Genomic DNA, 14,644 nt, shown 5'->3' with positions numbered 1-14,644 from the left:
AATGAGCCCAAAGACTTTTGGCTGGGTAAGCGAAAAGGTGACGAGTGCCATGGGGCCCTTGATTACATATGGGACACACGCCAGCTACGCTGCTATCAATCACTGATAGGTAGGAATTGAGGCGGCTGCACTTGCCTTAGTTGGGTCAAAACTCCCCCAGTCTGATGTGGGAGGTCTCCTTTCTGCGGTGCTAAGGGCGGTGGCATCGACGTATTTATGACACCGATCTATTCCATCCCACATCGACTTGGGATAGAGCCTAAAGGCTTACAAGAACGCAATTTATGATCATGTGTGGTTCCATACTCTGAAGCTATTCCAATTGAGATGCAAAACACCGAGTCCAAACGGCGTTTCACATGGCGATTAAACCACTTAGAGAAGCTTTGAGACACTTAGAAATGCCACCAGCAGGCAGGATAATCCACCATTGCAAAACTTTTTGGTGTTTGGTTGAAACTGGGTTTGAACCAGGGATCCGGAGCGGAGCGTGGAGCGGAGCGGAGCAAGCCCTTTTTTTGCCGGAGCGGGAGCGGAGCGGGAGCGCCATTTCTAAACTCCGGAGCGGAGCGGGAGCGGAGCGGTTTCCAAATGAAAACCCGCTCCGCTCCGAATAAAATATAACTTGAATGAAATGTGTAACTTTGAAATTACACTGTGTAGGTAATTTCAAATATAGGTAGTACTTAGCGTAGTGTGAGTAACGGTTTAAAATGTACGATATGTATTTTTGTACGTACGTACATTGGGGAGAACACAACGTGTTTTTTTAGTAATTGTTTTCAAAAACGGCAAATGTCAAAATATATCTCTAGTATGTGTTGTAAAAGTAACAACAGTACTTTTGATCTATTTCACCGTATTACTACAAAGATGCTTGTAATGAACGTCAAATAAATGCAATTAAACGATCTTATTTATATTTAATTTTTTAGTTTTCTACACTGAAAAAAATATTGTCGTGAAGTCAAAGATTTCATGTCCTTAGAATAAGAATGCACATTTTGCTTAGCATGGAAGACGCATTTCTCTAAAATAAAGTTTTTTCCTTGTCCAAATGTCAATAAACTTTTGAATGAAGTTGTAATGTCCTTATAATTAAGTGATTTTACTTAAAAATGTGTATCATAACCTGAAAGATAAAATTTTTGAGGTAAGGTCAACGTGACTTTAAAAATTAAGAAAAATTCTTTAAAATTAATAAAATTGTCTTTAAATTTGTTTCCTTTTTGCATCTTTCCTACAAAGCAAAAAATCGTTAAAAAATAAGACATGTTTTTAAACACTTTATTTTAAAGACGCTTTTTACTTGAAACATAGCATAATTTCTACTGGAAGTCGAGTCTTAATATGGAAAATAAAATTGTCGTTAACTCGTTTTTAAAGGATTTTGATAACAACTGACGAAAAAATCTAAAAAAATGATAAATTAACATTTGCTTCATAGAAGCAAGTACATAACCCCCAAATTTAAAAGAGAAATGCGTCTTTAAAGTATCCTTACTTGTATTCTCCGCTTCTTTGGCTCGGAATTAATACCCAAACTGTTAAAGTAAATACAAAATCTTTGGAACCGGGCATGTTTTTTTTCAGTGTAAGGACATTCATATTTGCTTTACTATTGTACTATATCCTAGCATTCTCTTATTTCTGATATTAGTTCTCGAAAATTTAATTAAAATCATGGATAGTTTCAAATTTGGTTAAAAAATGTGCGCATATACATTTATTTTAATATTTTCTCACAATGAAAACTAATGACTCGATTTGTATTATTGCATGTTATATACTTTTTTTGAGAACGAACATTTCTTAAAAACGCTGTTCGAACATGTATTTTTACAATAAAGGGGAAAAAGCGAAATTATGTAACACTAGATCTGAGTAAGAATATTCGTAGGTATACCACGGACTGATTTCGATGGAGGTTGTTGCAAACATAAACATACACACACACACATTACAAATATAACAAAACCTCTTTCGGAGAGTAGTTACTTCTACTCTGTGTATAGACTTTCAATTCCAATCAGCGTTGCCGTTTTGGTCCGATCGGACCAAAATTGGTCCAAAAGATTTCTAATTTTTAAATTTGGTCCGATGGTCAGACCAAACAGAATTTGGTCCATTTTGGTCCATTTTCATAAATTTGGTTTCTATCACATATTAAATAGTAGATGGTGCACCGCAAAGAATATTGTCGGGAGGCCAAATATTTCACCTGTTTAAAATACGAATTTTGCTTAGAATAGAAAACGTATTTCTCTGAAGTAAAGTTTTTTCCTTGTCTAAAAGTCTCTAAACTTTTCAATGAAGTCTGTTTGTCCTTATAGCCAAGTGATTCGACATAAAAATGTGTATCCTAACATGAATGCAAATTTCATTTTAATGAAGTCAAAATGGATTTAATATTTCTGAAAAAATCTTCAAAATTAATAAAATGTTTCAACACATTGTTTTAAAGTCATTATACCCTAAACCACATAGTGGTTAGGGTATAATAAGTTTGATCTGCCAAAAAATGTGCCTACAAGAAATATTGATTTTAGACCATAAAATATATACCGATCGACTCAGAATCACCTACTGAGTCGATCTAGCGCTTGGTGTCCGTCCGTCCATCCGTCCGTCTGTCCATGTATTTGTTGTTCACAGGATTTCGGTCGCAATTATTAACCGATTTTGATGAAATTTGGTACAGGGAGTTTTTTTGGGCACAAGGACGAACGTTATTGAATTTGGAAGAAATCGGATCCAATTTAGATATAGCTCCCATATTTCGACAAATGGGGTCACGTTGCACTTTTTTACTAACCGATCGTCGTTAAATAATCTTGATAAATAAAATAAATTTGAGTACGATCAGTTAATAAATGAGGCCCCTATTGTCAAAAATAAGGTTATTTGGGGCAAAATTTTCAAAATCGGGCGATACATATATATGGGAGCTATATCTAAATTTGAACCGATTTCGATGAAATTTTGCATATACAGTTGGTGCTATAGAAGATTACAGTTAGCCAACCTTGGTTACGATCGGTTGATAAATAAGGGTTTTACGGCCAAATTTGGCATAATCGGGCGATACATATATATGGGAGCTATATCTAAATTTGAACATATTTCGATGAAATTGCGCACATACAGTTAGAGGTATAGAAGATTATATTTAGCCAACTTTGAGCACTATCGGTTGATAAATAAGGGTTTTATGGCCAAATTTGGCAAAATCGGGCGATACATATATATGGGAGCTATATCTAAATCTGAACCGATTTCGATTATTTTTGGCACATATTGTCAGTACCATAAAAGATTAGAGTAAGCCATGTTTGAGTAAGATCGCTTAATAAATAAGGGTTTTATGGCCAAATTTGGGAAAATCGGGCGATACATATATATGGGAGCTATATCTAAATCTGAACCGATTTAGATGAAGAGCGATGAAAAAGATTACTTTTTGCCAAATTTGGTGACGATCCGTTTGAAAACAAACGCAACGTGACCCCATTTGTCGAAATCGGGCGATACTTATATGGGAGCTATATCTAATTTTGATCCGATTTCTTCCAAATTCAATAGCGTTCGTCCTTGCTCCCAAAAAACTCCCTGTACCAAATTTCATCAAAATCGGTTAATAATTGCGACCGGAATCCTGTGAACAACAAATACATGGACAGACGGACGGACACCAAGCGCTAGATCGACTCAGGAGGTGATTCTGAGTCGATCGGTATATATTTTATGGGGTCTAAAATCAATATTTCTGGTAGGCACATTTTTTGGCCGATCAAACTTATTATACCCTGACCACTATGTGGTTTAGGGTATAAAAATCAAACCAAGGGCAGTATGAAAATGGGTCCAAAGACTTTTGGCTGGGTAAGCGAAAAGGTGACGAGTGCCATGGGGCCATTGATTACATATGGGCCATTGATTACATATGGATTACACGCCAGCTACGCTGCTATCAATCACTGATAGGAACTGAGGCGGCTGCACTTGACTTAGTTGGGCCAAAACTACCCCAGTCTGCCGTGCGAGGTCTCCTTCCCCGGTGCTAAGGGCGGAGACGTGGACGTATATATGACACCGATCTATTCCATCCCACGTCGATGGGATGGAGCCTAAAGACTTACAAGAACGCAATTTATGATCATGTGTGGTTCCATACTCTGAAGCTATTCCAATTGAGATGCGAAACGCCGAGTCCAAACGGCGTTTCACATGGCGATTAAACCACTTAGAGAAGCTTTGAGACACTTAGAAATGCCACCAGCAGGCAGGATAATCCACCATTGCAAAACTTTTTGGTGTTTGGTTGAAACTGGGTTTGAACCCATGACCATTTGGCATACAAGGCGGGAATGCTAACCATTGCGTCACATGTCGCTTGCCCTAAACCTACCCGAATCACCGCAAGATTACTATGGGCACATCCATCCTTGTCGCAGAGTTCCTTACATCACGTTGGTTTCCTTTTTTCGTACGCTCACATAAACTGACAGAGAAGATTTTTTACTATGAAATACCAACTAAAAAAATAATGGATTTATTTCTACTAGACCTATGGTAGGTTACTCATCTACCTATTAGTACTTGTCAGTCGACTTTGCCGACGTGGGTGGACTCTCTGCACCGGATTGACCCAATTCATCAGCCCGCGGCTGTCACATCAGTTTTCGTGTTATTTCGTCCGTTTTTTTGTGTTGGTATAGGTGCATCCCGAGGACCCTTTTCCGTTTGCTTTTGGTATTGTGCAGTCTGTCAAAACCAAATTCACAACCGTTCGGTTTCGGTAAGGTGTAACCGGTGCCTGGTGGAAGTGGGTGCACTTCCGGGACTGTTCCGGACTAACATCTCTTCGGGAGCACAGTCACACTGACTACGCCAATGACAGCAGGCATACTCCAAATGGGAGTTTGCAGTCCTTAGATAGAGTTGAAAAACCTGTGTCCGCCCCGGGCAGTTGACCCGACTGCAACGAGGGCGGTTGGAGTATGCCTATTTCCCGAAAAACTCGTAAATACCAATTCAAAAAGGCTACAACAACAACGACAGCAGCAGAGATGATCAGGCTACATGACCCCTTCGACTTCTCCTGCTCAACAATATTGTTGTACAAGTTCCGGATAGTACACGATAGTTTGCAATTTAACTGCAACGGGTCCCGCGTTAAGATCAAGGAGTGGAGGTGGAGGCCTGACTTTTATATTACACGGTTCCCTGCAGTACAAACCTATCTCGCCTGCGCCAGACACCAGTGACCCATACGGGGCACAGCAGTCAAGTCTGGATCTGCTGAGTTAGGGATATACAAGGTGTATATACCATCGGTTGGTAGCTGTTCTCCAGGTTATAGCCCAAACATCCTATTTTCTTACAATAGACCGACCCTCCGATTTCATAAACTCTGAGCGCCGGAAGTTAATGAACCAAAAGAAAGCCACCTGGAATGGCTTCGGAGAATACCTCAGTCACCTTTGGTGGCGTTACGGTGACTGATACGAAGAGATGCGCCAACAACCAACAGTTTGTCAAGCATCCCGAGAGAAAAGGAGAGCCATTGGTCGCATTCGTCGTCTCCGAGCCAACAATACAACACAATTTACCATAGCCGAAGTTAACAATGTCATTAACAGCGCGAAACCATCCAAGGCGCTAGGGCGCGATTGAATTTCTATGCTAATGCTTAAGAAGGTAATACTGGGAGATGAGTACTTGATCAGAACCCTCAATTTGTCCTTGGAATCAGTCATTATACCTCATATTTGGAAAATGGATAGGGTGATTCGACTACTGAAACCAGGCAAAGAAAGGGTGATTCGTACAGACCGATTTCCTTTCTCTCGCCAGTAGCCAATGGACTTGAGGCATAGCTCTTCTCCAGCCTTGTGGAGAATTTTCCAGCAGCGAACCATAAACATGGATTCCGTAAAGTACATAGCACAACAACTGCTTTGCATGCCATTTCAGCATACTCAATCAGCCCAAGCCGTGTCATAGAACGGTTCTCGTGGCGCTAGACCTGTCGAAAGCGTTCGATACGGTTAATCATGCCAGATCTTTCGTGCACATAGAAAATATGTCCATACCGGCAGGAATGAAGCGTTGGGTTCTAAATTATATGTGAGAGCGCTATTCATAAGTGGAGTTTTAGAGATAAAAAGTTAAGGTCCTGTAGAGAGAAACAGGGAGTTACCCAAGGTCAGGTGATATATCCGGAATGTTCAATCTCTGCCTATCCTCTATTCCACCCGTCGACAGGAGGCGTTGAGATTGTATCATATGCGGATGATTGTACAATCATGGCATCCCCATCCAACGTCTACCTACCTCATTTTATCAGTTATTTAACAGTTAAAATTTTAGGATATCTGAAGCCCAAGATCATCTCATGTTGTCAAAGGAGTGTCTTCTGGTTTGCTATCACAGTAGCCATCCAAATTATCATCTTGTAGATAGACAACCATCGCCCAGAGGTTGATCTTCACGTTCTAGTGCTCGATATCCAGCGTTCGAAAAGAAAATCTCTAGATCAGGAGGCATAGCAGACAAGTCTGAACAGTGTTCATGAGGATACTGGATAGTTGAAGCGGTGAGAAGCTACAAAGTTAATCCTGTTCTCGGAGCTCGACCACCGCCCAGAGCACCGGTGGAATGAGGTTTTCCACTGCAGGCTAGTTTTGGTTCAACTAAGATCGAGGAAGTAATGTCCCATCAATTCCCACCTATCAATAATTGATACCAGCGTAGCTGACGTGTGTCCCGTCGGTATCCAAGGACCACATGACACTCGTTACTTTTTCGATTGCCCAGCTAAACCTACACCACCAGATCTCTATGAACACATCACATGCTTGTCGCAGAGTTGCTTGATCTGGGTGCAAGCTGATTTGCTAGTAATTTTTTTCAACAAATTTGTAGCGGCTCTGCGAAGAATGAACCAACAGTTAGTATGCTATGCAATCAATCAATCAATTAAATCAATCATTTAAGAAACCGGACTCCCATTTTATTCACATATCCCCTACTGTGTCCCAAAATTTGGAGGTGCCAAAAACAGTTCACAGTAACACTCAAAACACACAAATTATGTGACAGACATTTAAACTGCCATCGAAGACGATGATTGTAGCCACAACAGCGAATACACAGTCAAGATCACCTTGTTACCATCGAAACTGAAACGAAAACAAAAAAAAGTATTCAAATAAAAATAAAAACAGCGAATAGCAAAGCAAAACAAAAATCGAAAGAAAAAATAAACGAGTGTGATATTGTAGTACTTCGCATATCATTAATGGATGCCCCTCACCCAAATCTGCCCGCCTACTTTACAGCGATCACACTCCATGACAAGTGTTAAAAGTGCAATCACGGAAAAGTACCCTCATACTGATGATGATCGTCGCAAAGCGGAGATTACATCTCTCTGTCTACCTATTTCGTATGAGCTTCATTTACTTACATGCTCTGCATAATCGTTTAGTGCTCATCGGATGCGTTGCTTCTTGATGTTGAAGATACGGTCATTTACACTTCATTACCTTACGATGGACGACTGAGACTTTGCAAACCAGTAACATTACGCAATACGAGTTTGTGCACGATTATCAAGTCCATCATTGAATGTGTTGTCGCATGTGCATGCCGCCGTAATAAAAATAAAATAACAAAAAATAATAAAACCAACTGTCATTCGCCAGACATTGCATTACATTTCTCGTATTTGTGAATCATGAATCATTTATCGGTTTCGGTTTACCATTGATACGAGCAGCAAGCAACAAAGTAACGGTTTCACTTTCGTTTGATCGAGCAATGGTAAATTAATACATCAAGAGCGTTGCATAATTTTAGGAGCATGCATTAAGTGGCTTACGAATTAGGGATGTCGCTTTGGGAATTTGTATCATAGTGGTATACGTCAATGACAATGGATTAACGATGATGGGAAATTGGCTTGCGTCATAACAATTGCTGTAATGACGGCGCTGGGTCCAAACATGTCCGTAATTTGTATACCCTTCCCCACTCTTTGAGACCGGGTATTTTAATTAAGTGTATATGTTTGAAGAAGAGGAGACATGGAGTCTTTGACAATAATGTTCAGGGCCTACCCCTGAGCAGGACCGAATTAGCGACATCCGTCTGTCTGTGAACGCATTTTTGTAATCAAAGTCTTCCAATTTTAGTCCAATCGAATTCAAATTTCGACACAAGCATGTATTTGGCTCAGAATCGATCCCTATTGATTTAGGATGAAATCGAATCAGATTTCATATGGGGCGAATGGAGGTATATCTCCATATGTGTATATCATACACATATGGGAGGTATAATACCAGAAATGATCCGAAAAGTGAAGGCCAGATTGGATCGAACAGATTATCAATGCACCAAAAAGTTAAGACTCTAAAGTTTCAGGGTGTTGCGTCGCTTGCACGAATGTAGTCAGTTAAACCTAGAAAGCTTAACCTACTGAAAGTCACAGATAAGCTAATCATACGTCTGTGGGACGTATCATAGTTTATCATCATGTATTTTTAAATGTTTGTACTTACACGGTTAACGATTGGTTTTCGCCGATAAGAAGTCATTTAACTCTGGCTTCTCTTCAGTTGTCGAATAAATCTTTCGCCTTTTACTAAAGAAGTCATTTAAAATTGATCACAAAATTATTGCGTTTACTTGCAAAGTAAGCTCTGGGGAGAGGGCTTGCCACCTCAAGGAAAAAATTTAGACCTCCCAAAAATTGTCTAAATGTGCTAAAGACTTGCTTGGCAATGGTGTGAAAAGCCGTAATGCTCGAAGATCGCTCCTCGCTCGTATTTGTGGATCGTGGCGTCAAATTAAAGGCCGAATATTATCGGGAAAATATCCTAGACAGTAATGAAGCTGGGTTGACAAACATTTCGCCCGCAGACCATGGACATTCTAAAAGAACTCAGCATCATTTCACTCAACACGCGTCAATCAAGAATGGCTTAAAAAGAAGTTTTTATACCCTCCATCATTGGATGGGGGTATATTAACTTTGTCATTCCGTTTGTAACACATCGAAATATTGCTCTAAGACCCCATAAAGTATATATATTCTGGGTCGTGGTGAAATTCTGAGTCGATCTAAGCATGTCCGTCCGTCCGTCTGTTGAAATCACGCTAACTTCCGAACGAAACAAGCTATCGACTTGAAACTTGGCACAAGTAGTTGCTATCGATGTAGGTCGGATGGTATTTAAAATGGGCCATATCGGTCCACTTTTACGTATATCCCCATATAAAGGGGCCCTCAGATTTGGCTTGTGGAGCCTCTAACAGAAGCATATTTCATCCGATCCGGCTGAAATTTGGTACATGGTGTTAATATATGGTCTCTAACAACCATGCACAAATTGGTCCACATCGGTCCATAATTATATATAGCCGCCATATAAACCGATCCCCAGATTTGGCTTGTGGAGCCTCTAACAGAAGCATATTTCATCCGATCCGGCTGAAATTTGGTACATGATGTTGGTATATGGTCTCTAATAACCATGCAAAAATTGGTCCACATCGGTCCATAATTATATATAGACCCCATATAAACCGATCCCCAGATTTGGGTTGCGGAGCCTCAAAGAGAAGCAAATTTCATCCGATCCGGTTGTAATTTGGAACATGGTGTTAGTATATGATCTTTAACAACCGTGCCAGAATTGGTCCATATCGGTCCATAATTATATATAGCCCCCATATAAAACGTTCTCCAGATTTGACCTCCGGAGCCTCTTGGAGGAGCAAAATTCATCCGATCCGGTTCAAATTAGGAACGTGGTGTTAGTATATGGTCGTTAAGAACCGTACCAAAATTGGTCCAATCACACAAAAATTGGTCCATATCGGTTCATAATCATGGTTGCCACTAGAGCCAAAAAAAATCTACCAAAATTTTATTTCTATAGAAAATTTTGTCAAAATTTTATTTCTATAGAAAATTTTGTCAAAATTTTATTTCTAGAGAAAATTTTGTTAAAATTTTATTCCGATCATAATTAAATTTTCATCATTGTCAAAATTTTATTTCTATAGAAAATTTTGTCAAAAAAATTTTTTTATAGAAAATTTTGTTCAAATTTTATTCGGTTCATAATCATGGTTGCCACTCGAGCCAAAAATAATCTACCAAGATTTTATTTCTACAAAAAATTTTGTCAAAAGTTTATTTCTATAGAAAATTTTGTTAAAATTTTATTTCTGTAGAAATTTTTGTCAAAATTTTATGTCTACTTTGTCAAACTGAATTATATACGTATTGGATCGATCTTTTTTGATTTAATATATACCACGTATGGACTTACATACAATTTAGAAGATGGTGTTAGGAGGTTTTAAGATACCTTGCCATCGGCAAACGTTACCACAACTTAAGTAATTCGATTGTGGATGGCAGTGTTTAGAAGAAGTTTCTACGCAATCCATGATGGAGGGTACATAAGCTTCGGCCTGGCCGAACTTGCGGCCGTATATACTTGTTTCTTTTCATTTCTACCATACAATGGCCACCAAAAACTCCGGAATTCAATCCGTTGGACATTGCGGATCTCAATCCGATGGACATTTCGGGCGCCACTCGTATTTGGAATTTAGGGACAAGGCAGTGTTCTACCTCTACATATCCTCTATTCCATCCCGTACTTAGGGAGACGAGATTGTATCATATGCGGGGTTACATCCGGGCATATTGTTGACGGCATCTGCGAATGTCTACCTTGCTACCCTAACCAGTTTCATTTCATTGTTGGAAATTTTGAGAATATCTGCCACCAAATCCTCAGCCGCACTATTTACTAAATATACGTGAGAAGTAGCAGGCAGTTGAGCATCAGAGTCGATTCTGACTACAAATTACTCCAAGATTATCGGTGTCAGATTCAACAGCCTTTTCAATTCGTCTGCCCATGCCACTGCAATATAATATTATTCAACATAGTTCCCTTCAAGAGCGATACAACGATTATAACGACCTTCCAATTTTTTGATACCATTTTGGTAGTACTCCTTCGGTTTTGCCTCAAAATATGCCTCAGTTTCGGCGATCACCTCTTCATTGCAGCCAAATTTTTTCCCTGCGAGCACCCTTTTGAGGTCTGAGAACAAGAAAAAGTCGCTGGGGGCCAGATCTGGAGAATACGGCGGGTGGGGAAGCAATTCGAAGCCCAATTCATGAATTTTTGCCATCGTTCTCAATGACTTGTGGCACGGTGCGTTGTCTTGGTGGAACAACACTTTTTTCTTCTTCATATGGGGCGGTTTTACCGCGATTTCGACCTTCAAACGCTCCAATAACGCCATATAGTAGTCACTGTTGATGGTTTTTCCCTTCTCAAGATAATCGATAAAAATTATTCCATGCGCATCCCAGAGGCCATTACTTTGCCAGCGGAATTTTGAGTCTTTCCACGCTTCGGAGACGGTTCACCGGTCGCTGTCCACTCAACCGACTGTCGATTGGACTCAGGAGTGTAGTGATGGAGCCATGTTTCATCCATTGTCACATATCGACGAAAAACTCGGTTGTATTACGAGTTAACAGCTACAAACACCGCTCAGAATCATCAACACGTTGTTGTTTTTGGTCAAATGTGAGCTCGCGCGGCACCCATTTTGCACAGAGCTTCCGCATATCCAAATATTGATTAATGATATGACCAACTCGTTCCTTTTATATCTTTAAGGCCTCTGCTATCTCGATCAACTTCATTTTACGGTCATTCAAAATCATTGTGTGGATTTTTTTGATGTTTTCGTCGGTAACCACTTCTTTCGGGCGTCCCATGCGTTCACCGTCCTCTGTACTCTTTTCACCACGCTTGAATTTTGCATACCAATTAATTATTGTTGATTTCCCTGGGGCAGAGTCCACCGCATTTTTCCCTTCAGAAAACAGTATTTCATCACAACACGAAATTCCTTTTTTTCCATTTTTGTTCACAATAACAAAAGTTGCTTCACAAAAGACGCTCTATCTCTCAAACCAGTGTACGAAAACAAACGAAACGATTGAGGTACGTATCATTTAAAGTCACAAACTTTTCAATTTTCGTCAATCGTTTTGTACGTAGTCACAAACAAAACAACAAACATTTCAAAAGCAAAAGAGACGAAACGGAACGATTGCTTTAATGCTCTTTGGATTTGTGTCGTTTTGTTGTTTCGTTCGGTAACGAAACGGCAATAAAACGTTTGCAAACGTTTGCTGAGCGAAACGATGACAACAGCGGGACATAACCAATACGTGAAATCAGTGTACTCTGTGTCTTCGTACGATCATGCCGCGTCCAAAAAATGATATATTACGACAACTATTTGAGTATGACAATCAAAATAAAACATTTATATGTAACAATGAAGACTGCAATAAAACTTTATGTGGGCATGCCGGTAATTTGGAGCGTCATCTTAAAAATACGCACCCTGATAAGAATGTGAACAGAAGAAGAATGTGAACAGAAATTCTTTAAACGTTACATGTACGGGAGCTATATCAAAATCATGTATGGGAGCTACATCAAAATCTGAACCGATTTCAACCAAAATAAGCATGCATATCCAGAACCTTAATTTTACTCCCTATGCAAAGTTTCAAGTAAATAGGGGTAAAACGTCTAAATCGGTCGAAAGATATATTCGGGAGATATATCAAAATCTGAACCGACTTAAACAAAACTTAGCAAGCGTAGTTAGAATGTTAATTTTACTCCCTCTGCAAAATTTCACGTAAATCAGAGTAAAACTTTTGCCTCTGTAGTCATACTAATCCAAATTGGGCGAATTCTATATATGGGAGTTATATCTAAATCTGAACCGATTTAAGTAAAATTTACCACACTTGACTACACTACTAATTGTATTCCTAGTGCAACATTTCAAGCAAATAACACTTTGGCTTCTGGGGCCATATAAGTCCATATCGGGCGAAAGATATATATGGGAGCTATATCTAAATCGGAACTATTAACCGTACGCCCTGTGTAAAATTTGAAGCAAATCAGGGCAAGACTCTGGCTTTTGATGCTACATAAGTGCAAATCGGACGAAAGATATATATGGGAGCTATATCTAAATCGGAATCGATTTAGCTGATATTTTGCATATTTTACGAGAGCCGCAAACCAATTGGCTGTCCGAAATTTTAAGAAAAGACGATGATAAATACGTCAATTATGACCAGATCGGTGAAAAATATATATGGCAGCTATATCTAAATATGAACCGATTTTTTTTTTCAAAATCAATAGCGATTGTTTTTGAGCCAAAGTGAAATTCTGTGCCAAATTTGAGAACGACCCGACTTAAATTGCGAGCTGTACTTTGCACACAAAATTACATATACAGTCAGACGGACGGATATACTGACGGACATCGCTAAATCGACTCAGAATTTCATTCTAAGACGATCGGTATACTAAACGATTGGTTTCAGACTTTTCTGAGACCAATCGTTACCAAAGCGTTACATACAAATGCACAAACTTATACCCTATGCCACAGTAGTGGTGAGGGGTATAAAAATAAAATTCAAGATTTTTCTTCTTGTAAGGACTTAACGAATGAGCAAACGTTTGCGAAACGTTTGCATTTAATGTGTACCGTTTTGTTTTCTATACTTTACTAAGCACCACAGTACTTTTCAGTTTAGGTTTGGTTTCCACTCACGAACAAAAACAATACAAAACGAAAGGCAAGTGCCGTTATGTCAGGTTTTCGTTTTGTTTCGTTTTGGACATGTGGATTGTACGAAACGAAACAATTGGAAACGTTTTGTTTTGTTTGTTTTCGTACGCTGTCTCAAACTAATTGACTTACAGACGTCAAATTTTGACAAGAATCATTTGAAGGTTGGTACTATATAAAAATAATATGAATTTCATACTAGCTACGCCATCTATGTGTCAGACCGAGGACTTATCAGCCAACCTGTTATGCTGAGCTCCGCGGTAGAAATAAGGTCCTCAAGTCGCTTGCCGGCAGCACGTGGGGTGCGGACAAATAACCCTTTTTGACTACCTATATAGCAATTGGTCAGTCAGTGGTAAACAATGCAGCGCCATTGTGGACACCTCAGACAAGTGATACGCAGTGGAACATACGACCGCCCATAACGATGCCCCTAAAACTACGACAGGATGTTTCTGCAGTACACCTCTTGTTCACCTTTATAACCAAGATCAACCCCATGCGTATACACAACTAAAAGTTTGTCAAAGCAGTATCTCCATCTTGTGCATAGGCAACCAGCATCCGCTTACATTGGACCACATTATCTAGAGTGCGAGATAAGGCGATACAAATGAGATAATCTAGATCAAGCAGCATTCCAGACAGGATCCATGTGGAAACTGTAGGTAAAGCGGTGAGAAGCCACAAGGCTGGTCCTGATCTCGAAGTCCAACCTCCGCCCATAGAACCGAAGGAAAGAGAACATACCAGACAGGTCTGAACAGGAGTCATGAAGATACTGTAGCTACAAGGTTAATCCTGCTCTCGGAGTACCGACCGACCAACACCCATAACACCGGAGGAAAGATACCTTCCATGTCGGAATAGAGTAGTTTTGGCCCAACTAAGATCAGGCAAGTTGCAGCCGCCTCAATTC

The sequence above is a fragment of the Haematobia irritans genome, chromosome 1, assembly GCF_050003625.1.
Source record: "Haematobia irritans isolate KBUSLIRL chromosome 1, ASM5000362v1, whole genome shotgun sequence".
In the NCBI taxonomy this organism is placed as follows: Eukaryota; Metazoa; Arthropoda; class Insecta; order Diptera; family Muscidae; genus Haematobia; species Haematobia irritans.
The sequence above is the reverse complement of the archived record's forward strand: the minus strand, read 5'-3'. Positions refer to the sequence as shown.